Raw genomic sequence first — 19847 nt, forward strand, 5'->3', positions numbered from 1 at the left:
GGTTTCCCCAAAGAATAGTCTTCAGGGGGAGAAGCTGAGGGAATGGAATCTTCAGCATCAGAATCTTCATAAGGGGGAAAGGAGTAATCCTGTTCCTCAGAGGAACCTGAGGAAATAGACACTTGATCAGAGGAGGCATAATCCTCCTCTTGTCTAGGCCTTTTGTCGGGGGGGGGGTTGGGAAACCCTGATTAAAGAAATCAAATCTTCAGCCATTTTAAGCATCTGTTTCTTAGGCATGGGGCCTTGAACTGGAGACTGAAGTGCAGTCTTTTTTTGGTTTTAGAGGAGTCTTAAGCTTAGCATAAGATTTTATGGTGAGAGTAGTCGGTCTGAAGATGCCTTCTGAAACCAAAGGTGTTTCTACAGCACCGGCTTCTCCTTCTGCAATGTCGTCAGTAGGGCCTAAAGAAAATGGCTGCGTCGGCCTAGAACTCTCTGCTAGAGAATCCGAAGCGGTCTAGGGTTCCGATTCTGCGGTAGCCAGGGGCTGCGTAGGCGCCTCACTGAAAACCGGAGGACCGGCCCAGCCGAGGCCTCAGAGTCTGGCTTGGATCTAGGCTGCCTGTCTTTATCTTTGCGTTTTTTATGCATGCCGGTAGTCGGTTGCTCCGACGGCATAATGTAATTAAATTTCCTACCGAAGTAATGTTGTGCGAAATCAAAGCGTCGCTTTATAGTTCGCTTATTGAACCTAGCACAAAACTGACAACCAGTGACATCGTGGTCTGGGCCTAGGCAAGGTATACAATAAGAATGAAAGTCCTTATGAGGTATTTGCTTCCCACAAGAAATGCAATTGTTAACTTTTTCTGACATCGGACTGAGGCAAGAAAAGGTTCCCCAACGGGGTACTTAGCTTTGAAGACTTCGGACTGAAACTCGATTCAAAAATCTCAGGTGTCGGCCGACCGGCACTTGTGAACTGCTTCTGCTTCGGGCACCGCGCGGCAAGAAAGACTGAAGAAAATGGCGTGGGATGCCTCTTATATACCCCTGGCGCACTGACGTCAGGGAAGAAGCGACAGCAACCGACGCTGGACCAAGACTTTGGAATTCGGGCCGACTGCGGGACCGCATGATGGCAGGATAATCCAAGTGTGATGACTGCAGCAGGGTAACACGATGAACATCATTTGTTAATTGAAAGGGCATATTATGTGTATGTTCCAAACCTAGCCATGAGAATTCAGCCAAGACCTGTATTAGTAAAGATGCAGTCATACCAGCAAAAAGGATTGATCCTGACAACACTGTGGCATGAAGACAAAATATTAAAAGCTGGAGACAGGACAGTAGAGTGAGGAAAATGATTATTCTCTGTACAGCAGGCAGAAGAGAAGCAAATTAATTGTGGCAATCTGAGGAATGTTGAGAGGCAGGTGTGAGAATCAAGCTGCTGTATCCAGCTATCTTCAGAATATATATATATATATATATATATATATATATATATATATATATATATATATATATAAAATATGTATATATATAAATATATAAAATATGTATATATATACATATTTTATATATATATATATATATATATATATATATATATATATATATATATATATATATATATAGAGAGAGAGAGAGAGAGTGAGCCTGGAAACAGAAGGGAGTGCTGCTTCTCATTCTTCTGATAATAAAGTCCATAGAGAGACTTTGCCAGTGAAACCTTTTCCAGTGCTACAACTGAAAATGCTTGAGAGACAGAAAATGAATGCAAGCATTGACTAGAAGAATCAGAGCAGTATCTTGTACTTGAATTGGGAGATGGATATGACCAGGAAGAAAACCAGCAACACTGAAATTAGTGAATACATATGAGACTATAAAGCATCAGTTACATATGTGAAGTATGGCTTTACAAGAAAAAGTGGCTGAGAAAGACTGGACTTCTGTTGAGTTTGTTAAATTTGTCACTTCATGTCATTATTGTTTGGAAGGACACTAAAAGGAAAAAAGAGTAACTGTAAGTAAAACAAATTTTGTTTTTAAAGATATTTGTATAAAACATTTCATGATATAAATTGCATGTTATATAGTACAGCATTTTTAGTGATTGATGTATATAATAAAGATATTAAACAAGTATTTCTTTCTTTATTAGTTTTAAGAAATGTAGGCATTACAATGTAGAAAGAGAAGAAAAGTCTGGACAAAAGCATGTTCATTGTAATATGTTGTAATCTTGGGCTGTTGGGATGGAGAATGGGGTGTAAAAGTGCACGGGTATGTGTACAGTTAAGATATTATTTTACTTTTGCATAGATGAATGTCTATGATTAATGCCCTTGGCTTAATCCAGTATTAAGTTTCTTGTACTGTATATGCATGTGTGCTGTAAAAATAACAATACACTGTGAATGTAATGAAAAGTCTTCATTTAGCAAAAATAAATGTTCAGTGTGAGTTGGTAAGTCTGCAGCTGGCGGCAGCTCTACATTCTAGTCTTATGTTTCCATAGAGACAAGCTGACAACAAGTCCAGGCAATAAATCTCTAGAGCTCTAGACATTGTATTTTGAGAGAAACATAAAATTAAAAGGTACAGGGGCAAGCAGCTTACTAAAAAATAAAGTATGCTATTATTGGACGGGAATAAGAGAGAACTATTTTCCTGATACCTAAATACCTCACTGCATTTACATTTACTAGAACGGTGTATCATTTAGTTTTATTTAATGATAACCATTGCACTTTTTGTTAGGCTAAAAGCTAATTTCTAAAAACATGCAAGCTGTTTTTCACATCTCGGAGAGGAATAAAGATAAGATAAGAGCAGATAGCAACTGGTGTAAGTAAGAGCACAGTCTGTAATATGCACTTTAGCATGGATAACCTTAATTTTAGATTAGGTAATACCTGTGGGTGCAGCTGTCATTTTTTTACAGGAACACATGCTTTTAATTTAAAGCTGCAACACATATCCAATAACCATTTCAGATCATGTGCCAATAACACCTAAAATAAAAATGCAGGGTAATAAAGTAAAAATGAGACACAACATTTCCCTACCTGTTTGTTAAAAAGAAGAATTTAAGGAATGGGTAATGGAAATTATTTGAGATTTATTAGGTAAGATAGAACTAGTGAGTAGGACAAATGAAAGTGGAGTTTACAAATAAGGTAGAAATAAAAAAAAGAAATATGGATAAAAGGTAACACCAATATTATTTATAGTGGCTGACAAAGGTTAAAGTCTTACAGAATAAGGGGAATTTCAAATAAGAACAGGCACAATCGCAGAATGCTAAAGAGAAGAAAAGGGAATATCATGATAATATGCATGAATTTAGCAAGATTGCTATGAATCTATTGTTTTTATAACTCCAAAGTGGGATCTTTAGAAAAGGGTAGGAGTAAATTATGCAGAAAAAAATGGAAATTCTATAAACAATACATGCAGAAAATGGTTTGGATGAATGAGGTTTAGAAGAAGGCAGGAACTGAACAATTGATGTAATGTTGCATTGATTATATGGTATAGAACAATAAATGTGATGTATACTATGTACACATGTGAACTTATAAACCAAGATAAAGCCAGTACCATGGGCTGATGGAAAGGTCTACACTAATAACTGATAAAAACATCAACAGCTTTATCGGGGGAGGGGGGGATAATGCTAATGGTTAAAAAAACTTTATAACAATAAAATAGATTTTTTTTAACCATTAGCATTCTTTTTCCCCTCTTACTTCAGCTATTGATGTTTTTACTGGTTATAAATGTGAAATTGATAGTATGGTTTGATTACTTTTATATAAATGTAAGTTTGCCTTTGTCACGAGTGATAATTTAAATGAAGTTTAAAAAAAATAACTCCAGGCAACAGAAATTTTAGCACAACAGCTTAGGCAACAGAAAGTAGAAATGGTTCTTGCCAGATTTAGGGAGCCTATAACAAGAAAAATAACCAGAGATCCTGCAGAAGTATTACAGATATTTCAGAAATGTCATGAAAATTTGTATAAAATAGAGAAATGTGGAACTCAAGAAAAAACACAAATGGAAACATTTATGGAAGACTTAAGTATGCCAAGGTTAGAGGTAGATGAGGCTCAACAGCATAATAAGATAAAAGGAGATGAGAGAAAACAGTGAATTATAATCAATCTGCAGGGAAGTCACTAAGAATAAATGGTATTCCTGTGGAAGTTTGGAAGCTAGGAACGAAGAAAGTGATAATCTGGAAGGTTTTGTTTAACAGTATGTTAAAAGGAGGGGAAGCACCAACATCCTGGAAAAAAAAGCTCTGATGGCTGTAATACTTAAAAATGGTAAAGACCCATCATACCCAGCTTCATATAGGCCTATTTCAATTTTTAACCATGATTATAAAGTTTTTGTGCCCATAATATCTAAATTTATGGCACAGGTATTGCTGAAATTGATAAATATGGATAAATATGGCTTTGTGGCAGGAAGGCAAACATTTGACAATATTACTAGAATAATGATGATCCATAGGGGGGCAGAATGTCAGACAATACTACTGCTGTTGATGGGTCTTGATGCAGAAAAAGCATTCAGCAGAGTAAGCTGGGATTTTATAAGTAGGGTAGTGGGAGCTTTTGCATTCCATGATACACTAATAAGGTTAATTAAGAGGATATATGAGGGTTAGGAGGCAAATATTAAAGTGGAAGGGCTCCTGTTTGAAAAGTTGTGCTTGAACAGAGGAACTTAGGAGGAGTGTCCTTGTTCCCCTTTGTTATTTGCATTATATTTAGAGCCATTGGCAAAGAAATTAAAGGATTCAGAAATTCAAGGATGCAATTGGTATGGTAATCAAGAAAAGTTGGCTTTATGTGTATAGGATATTATCTGTACATGATAAAACCAAGAAAAAGACATGTCAGTGTTGTACAACATTTTGAGACAGTTTAAAATCTTTTCAGGATATAAAATTAATGAAGACAAAACAACTGCTATGGCTGTAAACTATGTACCCATGCATGAATTCCTATAAATACTCATATTTTGGGGACAAGAGAAAATGAAGTATTTAGGAATATGGATTATTTTTTATTTATTTTTTATTTTTATTTTACATTTGTTGACCGGGCTAGTCTAGCTGGAGATATTTCCATTTTCAGTAGAGGCCCGGGGAGAAAAGCTCCACAGAGAATACAAAAAGGAAACATACTTGTGTTTTAAAGAAAGTTTGAATAGACAAAAACTAACAACTGTTCAGTTACTTATTATTATTACTAAGTGAGTTAATTACTGACTCACACAGTCCACAAAATAAAACAAAAATACCTATACAAACATAAAATACTAAGTAAGATAACGATATTAAATGAAATAATTACCACACACAGTTAAAGTCAAAGACATTATATAACGTTAAAAAATACTTTGTCAGATATTGATACAGGTAGGAAGTACAAGAAAAGAGAGCTAAGAATAAGGGAAATTAGAAGTGATTAGTTATAGAAAGGAGAGCAAGTAAGTAGGTAGGAAGTAGGAGATAGTTTTGAAGTAGAGTATAAGTAGTGGAAAGTTAATCAGGTTTACTACAGGTGCACAGCCAGTGATTTTGGAAGTGCAGTTTAATGTTTTGTTTGAAAAGAGGTAGTGATGTAATCTTTGTTATGTTGCTAGGAAGTAAATTCCATTTTGTACCTACAGAATTGGTAAAAAGGGAGTCACCAGCAGTGTTATTTGATTTTATAGAACTAGCCAATAGTTTACCAGAGGAGCGGAGAGAGTTAAGATTATTGTAGGGGATTATGAGTTGAGAGAGTATAGGGTGTTCATTGGTTGGTACAGAATTTTATGGGCAATAGTGAGTTGTTGGATTGCAAGATAGTTTTGAAATTCTGGCCAGCCTAATGGTTTAAGGTTGAGACAATGATGCGTTCTGTAGGGGTTCCTGTGGCGAGCAATGTTATTGTAGCAGGTAGCCAATTTAGTTAGGTTGTTTTTCTTAAGGTTGGTGAAAATGGGAGAAGCATAGAGAAGAGTGGAAAGCAGATGGGAGTGAGCAATCCTGGTTCTAGAGGAAGGTGTTAGAAATGGTCTAATACGATATAAGGATCCTATTTTCCTATTGACAAGTTTTATGGAGTTGTTAATGTGTTGGTTGAAAGAGAGATTATTATCAATTGTAATACCTAACAGTTTAGTGGTAGAGTCAGGAGAGATGATAGTGGCATTGTTAGAGGAGATGGTGAAGTTTAAAGGGGGGGTCCTAGATGTGGGGGTGAAGAGGAGGAGTTTAGTTTTTTTAGCATTTAGTAAGAGGAATCGACTAGAGAACCATGTTTCAATGGTATTAAAGACTTTTTGAGTATGAGATCTAAGTTCTGAAGTGGACGGTGCAGAGCAGATGAGAGTAGAATCATCAGCATATTGAATGCAAGTAGCTTGAGGGATTATATTTTGGAGATCATTAATGAAGAGGGAAAAGAGAAGTGGGCCGAGAATAGAGCCTTGAGGAACTCCGATAGAAACAGGCAAGAGAGAAGAGATGTGGTTATTCCAGAGAACAGCTTGTTTTCTGTTGGTGAGATAAGAAGTAAACCATCTAATGGCAGGGATATCAAAAGATAGGGATTCAAGAGTATTGATTAATAAAGAGTGGTTAACCATGTCGAATGCTTTGGAGAGGTCAATGAAGATGGCAGAAGAGAGTAGATTGTTGTTACGGTTCCGGTTAATAGTGTCTACAAAGGAAAGGAGGGCAGTAGTAGTACTATGATGTGGTCTGAAGCCATGTTGACAGTTGGCTATGATGTTGTGGAGAGAGGTGTTGTACAAGCTGATGGTGTATACATTTCCCCATTATTTTGGCCAGTGGAGAAAGGAGAGCAATAGGTCTATAGTTAGAGTAGTCAATGGAGTTACCACCTTTATGGAGTGGGATAATGTGAGAGACCTTCCATAAATCAGGGATGATACCTTCTTTGATTGTCCTATTTATGAGAATAGAAATAGGATATGCGATAGCCTTGGCAGCTTTTTGTAGAAAGAGTGAAGGTAACTTGTCAGCAGAGGGGGTACAGGGTTTTAGTTTGAGAAGGAGTCTGTATATGTAAGATGTAGAGATAGGATGTAGAGAGAATTTAAAGGCAGAGTTTATAAGGTTACATGTTGGATGTGAGTTATTAGCATTCAATTGATTAGCAAGAGCTTGTATAGTTTCAGTGAAAAAAGAGTTGAAAGCATCTGCAGTTTGTTGAGGGATTAAAAGGATTCCATTATGGCACCTGTGGATATTTGGGTAGAGACTATACAAAAGATAATACAAAAAAATGAGAAACTGGAAGCTCTTATTTTTGGATATGGATAGAAAGATACAAGCAGTGAAATAGTTTAGTCTTGTTAGTTTTATATACAGATCAGGGCATATTTTTATCAACCAGCGGAGATGTTATGGACAGTAATCAATAAAACATTGAAGGATTCCATCTGGGAGGGGAAGATGGCAGGGATCAAGTGGGATATAAGTTGACCCTTGCAATAGAACAAGGTGGTTTAGGATTACATGATTTAAAGGGATATTTTAGAGCTGCAGAGCTAAGGCACATATACATAACAAAAATAGAAAGCTATAAATTAAAGTGGAATGGGATGATGATGAAGCGAGGGGGGGGGGGAATCAAGAAATAAGGAGAGAGTGGGATTTTGGATGAAGATCCCTAAGGAGAATAACAGCCATATAGATTATTATAGTCATAAAGTGGCAGAAATTATTCTGAGAACTAAGCCATCAAGAGACTTGAGAAAGGAGTTTCTGCTGATAGGGATGACTGCAATTAGGGGTACTGAGAATAGGCAAGAGAGAGTGGAATTTACTGGAGAAGATTGGCAAAGGAACCCATGTATTAGCAGCAAATACCTAGAGAGGGAAAGGTAACAGAATAGGAAGAGGCTAAGACGACATTTGGACTGCAGACTAGAGACTGCCTTCTCTATCAGGGTTTGATATCAGAGTATAGGCAAAGAGAAAGAGACAGGGAATCCTAAGTGAAATAACTTGCTCTGGTAGAGTTTTAAGTTGAATCCAGGACAGAAGCTGCTGTTGAAAAGGGATAATTAGTATGGCATATAAAATATTGCAAGATAACTGTAGGATCAATCAAAGGAGGTTAGAAAATATTGGGAAGAAAGACTGGATAAGTGATTCCCAAGAAAACAATGGAAGCACATATGTATGGCTCATAAATATGAAACAAAGTGTAGAAGATTTAGGATTTTTGCATAGATATTTTACACCCCAAGCAGGCTCCAAATAATTTTTCCTTAGGTAGATGACAAATGTTGTAGGTGTGATGGGGAAGAAAGTGGTAACTAGGAACATATATTTTGGGAGTAATGATTTGGAGGAGGAATGAGGTTTAGGGGAGACAGGAATTAAATGTATGTCATGTTGGATTGATGATAATTGTATAAAATAATGTAAGTGATTTATAATGCTTGTAAATGGAAACTTTTAACATGTTTTTTCTTTTATATGAATGTATATTTGCCTATGCCTTAATTGATAATTCAATAAACCTGTTAATTGTTTTTAAATGACAGATAGATGGTACCCGTTGTAATGCTGTAACAGCTAATCGTTTCCTGATACATCTGTCCATCTTGGGGGAAACCGCCATGCTTATTTATTGCAGGCCCAGGTTCCTGCATTGTTTACTTTTGGAAACAAAGCTAGCATTAATTTCTATTGGTGCATTTTAAAAGAAAATTAGAGGGGAAGGGAATCAAGAGTGGCAACATAAATGATCAGATTTGTAGCTTTCAAGTGTAACAGATTCCATTTATTTTAGTATGTTTTTCATACGCAAATCACGGCTTTCAGACTTATCATTGAATATTGCAGTTAGTAGATGTGAGGTTCAAACTTCATATCATTCAGGAAAGGAATGTTAATGCAAAACATGTTACTCTAGCAACTTTCGTAAGTATACAAGTAAAGTATTGCAACTTCTGTCTCTAATTTTTGCCTTTTGTACATCAGTATTTTTTGGCTTTATCCCGGAGTCTTTTGTTATGAGGTTGAGATGGTACAGGCAATCAGTGGCAGGTTCACATCGGATAGAAGTAAGAAGAAATAATGAATTATTCATACCTACTTCTTACAAGGTGACATACTGCACATATAAATGATTGTTTTTCAAAATGTATGTCCAGTTGTAAAGAATACTTGGGTGGTCAGTTGGCTGTACCTGGAAATTTATTTTGAGATGTAATGCAGTGTATTTATTTCCAAGTGAGGAAACAATAAGTGTCATGTCAAATGTATTCATTTAACAATGAACATGTCAAGATAGTTCTTTTATTGCCCTCATCAAGATGTGGTATAGTGTGGCAAACATTTCAGTTTTATAGATGTTTATTATGTGTAATTTGTAACAACAAGAAGTGATGATGAGTAAGGTGCAGTTTAAAGTGGCAAATAAAATATTCTTTACATTGTTTTTCATAATTCTTGTTTAAGAAGTGGAATTAATTTATAAGTTGATAGTTGCTCAAAATTTGCTTTCAAAGTCACCTTTTTGTCTTGTGTGTGCGTTACCTAATTACTAAATTTTAATTCTTTTTTTTCTGATTTTTATATGTGTATTGTGGTTTACTATCAAAATGACGAAAGTCATTACAAAAATCCGTTTGGAGCCTTGAACAGAAAGGCCAAATCACAAATTTCACTTACGTGAAATGCCGAGTCTGCTGAAAGAATTTAGCAGATTCAAAGTCAACGAGCATAAAGCATGAACTCCTACACCTCACATCATGTATTTGCAGGGGGGCAAGCTCCCCTGCACCCCCCACACCCCCTGCTAACCTTATATTCCAACTCCGAGATCACACTACAGTGAGGAAAGGGATGAATGTCCCAATCTGCACTGTACTGCGATCTCTAGCCCTTAGATCAACTTCATATCAGTGACGAGAGTCGGCAACACGGCACTCGACCATCTGCATTCCAATATCCCATCTGCAGAGCATCTGCATTTGGGATTTTGATAGTAAACTCTGTATTATGTGTGGTATATAAGTACAGTATGTGTGTGCTTGTGTATGTATGGTGTATGTAAGTATGTTTGTGTACATGTATATGTGCATGTTAATGTATGTAAATATGTTAGGCACTGTCCATATAGTAGCATTGTGGAATAGTATTTCATTGGCCAAGGCTGACCAAATGAGGTGGTCTGTAGGTCAGAAAGTGTGATTTCTTTTAGTAAGCAGAAGGCACGGCCAGATGGTCTCCCAGAATAATTATGTAGTGGAGTTGTGATTCTTGTTTTTTTTTTTTTCTATAGTAATAGGTACTGTGGCCTTATGGCAGTGGTGGTCCCCTCCTGCCATTCAGATTGGTAACTGCTATACTATGCTATACAGCTGCATTGTTTTATCTCTTTAAAGTTTTAACTGTGTTATAGCTGGCCAGTGTAGCAGTTTCTCAGCCCCATTGACCACTTTCTAAATGAACCCATGCCCATAATTTTCAAGTGTCCAAAATTTTGTATATGTTGTTAACATTTATTATTTTGGCTCATATGTTTCCCTGTCCCTCATAAAATGTTTTGTTTTCATGTAAAGCAGTGAGGATTAGAGTCAGTCAGTGATTCTAAGCATTAGAATTTCAGACTTCATTTTCTGAAAACATACTGGCTGGGTTTACCTCATATGTTTGTCCTATCTGTCATAAAAATTTTGATTTTCTGGTCATAGATCTCAACCTTCCAATTCCAAAATGTGGAATGCTACCTCATAATGTGGAAAAAATGGGCAAAATATGGAACATTTACTAACAGCTTCATCTAGGAAGCTCACAGGATGGTTAATATGGGTTACTTTATACTTCTAAAAATTCTTTTGATGAATTAACATGATTCAATATTATGTAACACTGACATCAAATAAATAAAATCTTAACACTGAATGTGTGACAGACCATTTCAGAGTGGCTCTGTGGAGAACATGAACTTTTTAAGGCTTATTATGAGGAACAGTCATCATCATGATGTACACTTGAGAAGTATCCATTCATCCATCCATCCACAACCCCTTTTTCCAATTTTTGCACAAGGGGTCAGGGCATCATTTCAGCTGTGACAATTATCTAGAGAACCAAGGTTCACACTGCCAGATGGCTAGCCCTGCTGCAGTTGTTCTTCCATACCACACACACACACACACACACACACACACACACACACACACACACACACACACACACACACACACACTCACACCTTTGACCAATTTACAGTGTCCAGTCCACCTACTGCACATCTTTGGAATGCGGATGGAAATCAAAGCATTCAGAGAAAACACACATGAACACAAGCAGGAAATACAGACTCCACACAGAAGCCACCCCAGCTGAGAATCATACCGAAGAACCTCTTGCTGTAAGGCAACAACACAATCTGCTTGCACCCCTCTGTTTCTGGAAATTACAGAGGATTACAGTCCATCAATAATGCCATATATTAGAGTGTCATACTTACTACTGTAATTTGCGGTGGTGGTGCTGCGGTAGCGTTGTCGCCTCACAGTAAGACGTTGTCCTGTTCGATTCTCAGCTAGAGCATCTTCTGTGTGGAGACATGTGTGAATGGGAGTACCTTCATTGAAAGTTGTGCGTCAGGGCCGGCAACTCGGCACGTAAAAATCTAATGCCAATCATTAGTGGACCGGAGTTCCGCTGTGGCGACCCCTAACCGGGAAAAGCCGAAAGATACAAACAAACTTACTACTGTAATTTGTTCTAAAAACATCTTGGCTGATTTTGTTTCATATGTGTGTCCTGTTCCTTGTATTTTTTCCTTGTACATCACTGGGCATTACAGTCAATAATGCCCGACACAGAGTTTCAAGTTCCATGATTCTTACTTTTGTGAAAATGCATGTTAATGCAAAACTTGGTGCAATAACTTTTTTAAAAGTGATTTAGAGTAACATTTAAAAACATCCCTGATTTTACACCCCCCCATTATATTTGGCTTTGTCCAGAATTATTGAGCAAAGGAGTTGAGGGGTAAAGCTGAAACAACAAGAAAATATACATTTTGTATGTATGTATGCAGACACAAATATGTTTACTTGATAGGAGTACATTATTAGGACAAAGATGCAGCAATGTAGCCTTTAGCAAAGAGCAGAGCAATAACTGTTGAATTCTGACTGGTATGATTGGGGTGGGGCCTGGGGCATTTCCCAGCCTACGGCTCCATTTCACTGCAATCTGGTTCTATTCAATTGTATCTCGTTCTGAGGAACCTTAACATGAGTCTTAAACATTTCCCATTTCACGCTATTATACATAGTGTGGGGGGGGAGCACAACTAAGGACATAGGCTCTGGTGTAGTGGTGTAACTGGGGTATAAGCAAGTAGGTGCATGTAAATGAGCTAAGTTTATTGAACAGCAAAATGGGATACCTATTCCATGGATACCTAACCTTATAGGGGCTATAATGTGGTGGTGTAGGCAAAAGAAGCAGCTGACATGAAAAGAGGGTGTGTCATGCTTGGTGTAAGCACATTGAAGCTCCGCGGCTTCTGTTTGTGCTCAGCTAAGCACAGCTAAGCAAGAGTGTGTGTCTGAGTCTGCTTAGCTATGCTTAGCTGGTTTCAGAAATGCTGAGCGTGCTTGTGTCGATGGGGGGGCCCTTTCTACTCAGCAATGTTTACACTAGCTGCTTAAAACTGGAGGAAATGAGGAAAAAAAATAAAAGGAAATAGCAGATAAAAGGCAATCAACTATAAATGACTAATAAGGCCTCTGGCACTCACAGTGGCCCATTCAAACCTCTCAGTAATGTAGCTGTCATTTACACAGGCAGCATCTGTAGCACACCAGTATAAAGTATGCAAACACCCTTCAATCTGATTTTCCAACATGCTCAGCACCATTGGAGTACATACGTGGGAATTTTAGCTGTCAAAATTATAGGGGCTGCTGCTGCTGCTTTGATACATCTCTACATGCTACACACTGAGGGTGGTGATGAGGATAATGCTGACAACCATCCCAGACTGAGGAGGAGAAGAGTGTTCAGACCCAGGGTAAATATTCAGGGGCTACGTGAGCTGGATATAGTAGAGCACTATAGGGTGGACAGGGACATACTTCAGCAACTCACCGAGCTCTGCCACCCTCACCTCAGACCCAGAGCTAACAGAAGGGAACCCATCCCAGTGGAAACAAAGGTATGTGTAGCCTTAAGAATACTAGATACAGGTACTTTCCAAAGATGTACTGGGAACATCATGGGGTCTCACAGGCATCCGCATCCAGGGTACTCCACCAGTTCCTGGATGTCATGCTAAGATATGCCAGTGAGCACATTTATTTCCCCTGCACCCCTGAGGAGAGGACCAGCAATATGGGTCTCTTCCACCATCTAGCAAACTATGTAGAGGTACTGAATGCCATAGACTGCACCCATGTTGACATCAAAGCACCACCCGGTGAAGAGGGTAGAGTCTATGTCAGCCGCAAGGGCTATCACTCCATCAACTGCCAGGTTGTGTGCAATGCCCAGGACATTATAATCAGTGTGTGTGCTGGCAGCCCTGGCAGTTATCAAGACTCCCACATCTGGCATGCCTTACAGCTGTACCGGGTATTTGCAAGGAGGGACATCCCATACGGCTATCTAGTGAGGAATGCTGGCTACATACTGGAACCGTGGATGATGACACCCATCAGAAATGCACACACACACACACACACACACTCACACACACACACACACACACACACACACACACACACACACACACACACACACACACACACACACACACACACACACACACACACACACACACACACACACACACACACACACACACACACACACACACAGTGAAAAACACCACAATGAGGCACATGCACAAACTAGAAATATCGTAGAGTGTGTGTTTTGGCTGCTCAAGTCACGGTTCTGCTGCACTGACATATCTGGTGAAACCCTGCAGAAATCTCCAGCCACATGTGCACAGATTCATAGTATCTGCCATCCTACACAATATGATCCTGCAGAAACAGCTGCAGCAGGAACATCACAGAAAAGGGACACAAAGCCCCCAACCATTGCCAAGGTCCCCACAGGCACAGGGGGGGGGTCGTGGAAGAGAAACCTCCTGAGCCTCTCCCTGTAGGCAGATGTAGGAGTGCCCAGTACACCCTGGCCTTGGCAAAGAGGCAATGCATAGCACATACTTTGACACCCTAGGGACTCAGGGACTGACAACTCTCTCTGACTTGCACACACAGTAAAAAGGATGCCACACACATCACACTACCTGTACCTTACCATGTATAAGCTGTGTACTGCGTGCATCTGACAGAATCCACCCTCAAGCACTGTCCTCACAACTGCTGCAGGCACAAGGTAAGTCACTCTTCTTAACAACAACTTAATGGTGTATTACGTTGTGGTGGCATATCAATGGTATCCCTGCATGTATGCAAGGGAATGGGGTGGCCTGCCGGGATAGCAGCAGACAACTGACAGCTATGTGGGACAACAGGAAATGTCCACAAATAGTGGCTTCCCCAGAATATGCACTAGTCCCCTAGGTGACAAAACCCGCTGCAGTGTATGTGGGGGACTAACAAACTGTGGGGTTATAGGTCACATGCATGGATGTCAATGTTGGAGTCCCATACACACCTCTCAGCCTCTCCCAGCAAGTCAGCTATACAAAGCTAGAAAGAAATGTGTGGCAAAGGCCCACAAATAGGGACAATGATGAAAAAGTCCACTTACAAACTTAGACAGTGATATCACAGCAGGTCTTGCAGTTGTCTTAAGTCTCCGAAGGGAAAGAAGTCTGAAACTCAAACATCTGTCATAACTGTTTAACCTTCGGTCTCTAGTGATATGTCAGTATTCTCCAAGACAAGCACAATACTATGCTAAATGGAACCAAAATGTAAAGCAAACATCTGGACAGTTTGTGGAAATGTGTACAGTTGAGAAGTATGTCCCCCTCCCCCCAGCACACCTGTCTTCCTATAGAAATACAGGAACATTTATGTTTGTATGGTAACAACAGCAGAGCACACATGCCCAAGGCTGTCCCAATCAACTTGCTAACTTGTAGCATGTTCATAATATGCAGGGATCAATGAGCTATATATATGCATGGTTGATATTGTGGCTTAGTGGTCTAAGTACAGTACTGTGGTTGACAGGGTCCATGTGTCAAGACTGTCCATGCAAACTATGTTGCATGCCAGCTACACCTATGGTAGGAGTAGTACACACTGTCCAAAAGTCCATATCCATTACTGCAGGAAAGCTGGACAATTCAGGGATAGGGGACCACACATCTGGACAGTACACAGCTCGAAGTAACCTACACAGTGCCTAGTAGGTCAGCAGGTGTTTGAAAGTCAGTGTACTGCCAGGTTATAAATGGCTGCCTCCTTACTGTGTCAGTACTGACAACAAGTCATTGGACACCAGCCATACCCTTGGAATGACAGGGTGTCACAGAAGGACCACAGTTATGCCTCGTATATCTGTTATGCTTGTCATAACATTGCATTTGCCTGCCAAACTACTTGCAAAACAATAAACATTGATGTGAAAACATCAATGGCAGACAGTGGAGAAGCAGACATCAAACCCATAAGAAAAAGCAAGTTAATACCAAACCGTTCTCCAAACTGTCTACATTTGGCTGAGCAACATTAACACCCTGGCCCATGTGTGGGCCTGTGTCTGACTGTTATATATGGGCCTGTCCAGATGTCAGTCTGTGACAGTTTGACAGCTATGGCCGACATGTAGCCTTATAATAACATTGCAACACAAACAGTCTGAGGACCACAGCAAATATAGGGGTGCAATGATGGACAACCTGCTAAACAGGTTCTGGTGTTCTGACTTCTACATCTCATAAACTGACCACAAATCAGCTACACATCACCGCCCTCCTCAGAGGATGCGGACAGATATGCTGAACAGTATGCCAGTGCAGTATACAAGTACCTGTGCAACTGCATGGACTCAGCCATAACCAACAGAACTAAAACCTGCTTCTCATGGAAACAAAACCTATGTGGTGGACATCCTCTATCAAAAGGCTTTACAACAAAAGAAAACAACTATTGTCCAAGGGTAAAAAGGCACAAAATCCCAACTGGAAAAACTCCCTGCTTAGCCTCAACAAGCAAAGTAGATCACTACTGAAATCCTCCAAAGCCAGTTATGTATCAAGACTAGCCTTTGAAACAAAGGCTAACCACAAAGCCTTTTTCAATTATGTCAGAAACCTCCATGGCTAACACCAGGTTTGTTCTGGATGACTTCTTAACAGTGCCATTTACACTGATCCTGTTGACTTAGCCCTGGTAGCAAATAGGCTCAGCTCAAACATTAACCCCCTGTCGCCACCCAAAGGCACATTCCACATCCCCAGTACTTGCCCTGCACCTCACATTTCATAGATCAAGTGTTAAAGTCCCTATCCAAGCCAAACACAGCTACCATGGGACCTGATAGCATCCCAGGCTATATTCTGCAACATCTCCAGCAAGAAGTAGCCTTGCCATTGAGCACCCTACTCACCATCGCTGAAGTACAGGCCTCATTCCAGCAGAGTGGAGAACTGACATTGTCTTCCCTTTGCATAAAGGTGGAGCCACTACTGACCCTGGAAACTATTGCCCCATTAGCTTGACAAGTCTGATCTGTAAGGCCATGGAGCATATTATTATGCACATCATAAGCAAGGACATAGGCAATCTCCAAGCACTTAACCCCACCCAGTTTGGATTCGTTAAGGGCAGATCTTGCCTGTTGAACCTGGTTCTTTGACACTGTCATCAAGGCACTGGATGAGGGAAAGTGAATACACACAGCTTACCTTGACTTGGCCAAAACCTTTGACACAATCCCCCACTCGGGCATCACTGAAAAGCTAACAGAACTTGGTGTAAATCCCTATGTCATCATATGGGTGCCCAAATGACTCACTGATAGGACCCACAAGGTCAATATAGGTGCCACTACCTCCAATAGCAGACCTGTCACTAGTGGTGTCCCCCAGGGATCTGTCCTGGGAACCCTATTGTTTGCTATCTAGTTCTCCAAGGTCCAGGAAAAGACAAAAGGACTGTGGCTGACCACGTTTGTGGTTGACTGCAACTTGAGTGCTGTCATTGACTCCCCAAATGATGTTAACATAGTTCAAGAGGATCTCACAGAAACAAATGACTGGTGCCAAAGTCATGGCCTTAAGTAAAATGCAAAAAATGTATTAGTATACCATTCATCAAAAACACAGCCCCTACTGATTACCACATTAGCTGCAAACCCCTAAGCACACAACATGTGCTGAGAGACCTGGGTACACAAGTTGACAACAATCTCATATTTGACCATCATGTAGCAGCAGTGGTCAGAAAAGGATTTTACTTGGTTCATCTTAAAAAAAAGGAATTGCATCCAAAAAAGGAGATTATTAACACTCTGTACTCCATCCTCATTAGGCCAATAACTGAGTACAACACCCCATTTAGTATGTACCTCTCCAAACACCTGCACCAACTGGAAAGGCCACAGAAATACCTCACAAAGATAATCCATGGCCTCCAACACCTGTCCTATGTACACAGGCTCAAATCAGTATCACTCTACTCTGTATCATACAGATGGCTCAGAGGTGACCAGTTTCTCACTTACAAGGCTATCTCAGACCCTGCTCTAGTAGAGATGCTCCATACGTCTAACTCCTCATGTAGTACCCCATCAAAAGTATTAAATCTAATATGTGACATTAACAAACCCTCCTAGAGAGACAGGTTTGTCTCCCAGAGGCTGACCCATCTCTGGAATACACTCCCTATACACGTCAAACAAAGTACATCACTGACCCTCTTCAAGTGCAACCTTGATGAGTGGATGGGCAACCAAAAATCTGTCCCAGGGGTGCCACCTGTGTCCCTCATTGAGAAGGCTGACAGCTGCTGATTGTTGTTTCCTTTCTGGGGATATATTCTGTGATACGCTTGTAAGGGGCCCAGAGCCATTAGCCTAGTAATCTCTTATGATCCCATGAACAGGTACACTCTGAGGTGTGAAGTCCATAACCCTGTGTGTGATGCTGTGACTTCTACCACACTCACACCAGAAAAACAAATATATAACAGCAGCAACTATGGACAAAGCCTGTGACTGCACTACAGAAGGACAAAGAGACACATATAAGGGGAAGGGGAACCACTGGCCAGACAAATGGAGAATCTGCACACCAGAACAAATTGTGCAGTGACATAGGGTCCCTGCAGTGTATGCAGTCAGTAAACATCACCCACAACTACACAACACACAACCACATATGTGGGGGTCCTCAACAAATACAAACCCAAACAAAGGACACCTCATAGCCAAAAACACATGAGAACTCCACAATCCTCCACACGACATACCATGCATAGTCCACACACCACTATCAGGCATCCACTAAGGCCCAAAAATAAACCCAAAATATCACTCATAGGAGACTCCAATGTGAGACACACAAATGTGCCTCTCACCAGGCTGCATAAGGAGACAGTAATGGTTACTTGTTTGTCAGGTGCCATCATCTGCCATATCACACATGCACTGAAGTCTCTTCACAACAGGTACTGTTATGAGTCTGTCCCAGTCCATGTTGGTGTGAACGACTTCAGACATACCTCCCTGGACTATAGGAAGACAAACATGATCAAGCATGTTGAATATGTGTCCTATACAGTTATGTCCCTAGGTTTAAGCAGCATTCTACTGTCACCCAGAATGATGCCTCAATACAAACAGAAAATGATTGACATTAACAAGTGGCTGACTTTCTGGTGTCATCCCAGGGAGATCCAGTGCCTGACAGCCTGGGAAGATATAATCAACAGACCACGCTGCTTTGCTAGAGATGGCCTGCATCTTTCTCAGTTGGGCTTCAGGCTTCTGGCAAAGGCCCTTGCCTCCCCCATAGTGGCTGTTTTAGGGAAAGTCATGAGGTCGATATTACCTACATGAAACTCTCAACAAAACGCAAATTAAAGGTCATGCTGCTAAATGCTAGGAGTCTAAACATGAAAATGCACTCATTGCAAGGATTCTTAGCCCTGACAAATGCTGACATTTGTGCACTCATAGAAACCTGGGTCACAACTGCAGGGAGCAACCCATCCTTACCTGGTCAGTCATCCTATCACACAGCCAGACCCCAAAATGTGGGCAGCAAAGCCAAAGGAGGTAGAGTATAAATATGTATTAAACAGACACACATCTCCAGGCTGGTCAAACAGTCTGACACACACACAAGACACTCCAAGTTCAGTTAACCATTAACAAGACCCCTATTCAAATTATAGGTAAGTACAGGCCAATATATTTGACTCAGGATGCCCACCCCACCTATCTGGACCTCTACAAATCTATCAAGATTCAACCCTTTACCCTGATCCTGGCTGACTTTAATTACCCAACCATAGACTGGAAAAAACAACCATGCCAGAACAGAAATGCACAGAAATTCCAGCATCTTATCATTTCTAAATCCTTAGGATAGTTACTTGATACCCCCACAAGATGTGATACATATGTCGGACTTGGCAGTAACCAACATGATTAACCATTGCAGCACCCCTGCGGTATCATCCTCCCTGGCAAGATCTGAAAAAAAAAAAGCAGTCACATTCGATATCACTATCTCTCCTGACCCCCCTCTAGCCATGGTAAAATGAAAATGTCTCCCAAATTGATCACAACCACCTGAGGGATGGTATAAACAGCTGCACAGCCTCCACCCCCACTGGAGGAACAGGCACCAACGTCCAAATGTACACCAAAGTACTATACCAGCATATAC

The sequence above is a fragment of the Protopterus annectens genome, chromosome 1.part2, assembly GCF_019279795.1.
Source record: "Protopterus annectens isolate FY-2018-M chromosome 1.part2, PAN1.0, whole genome shotgun sequence".
Classification (NCBI taxonomy): Eukaryota; Metazoa; Chordata; order Ceratodontiformes; family Protopteridae; genus Protopterus; species Protopterus annectens.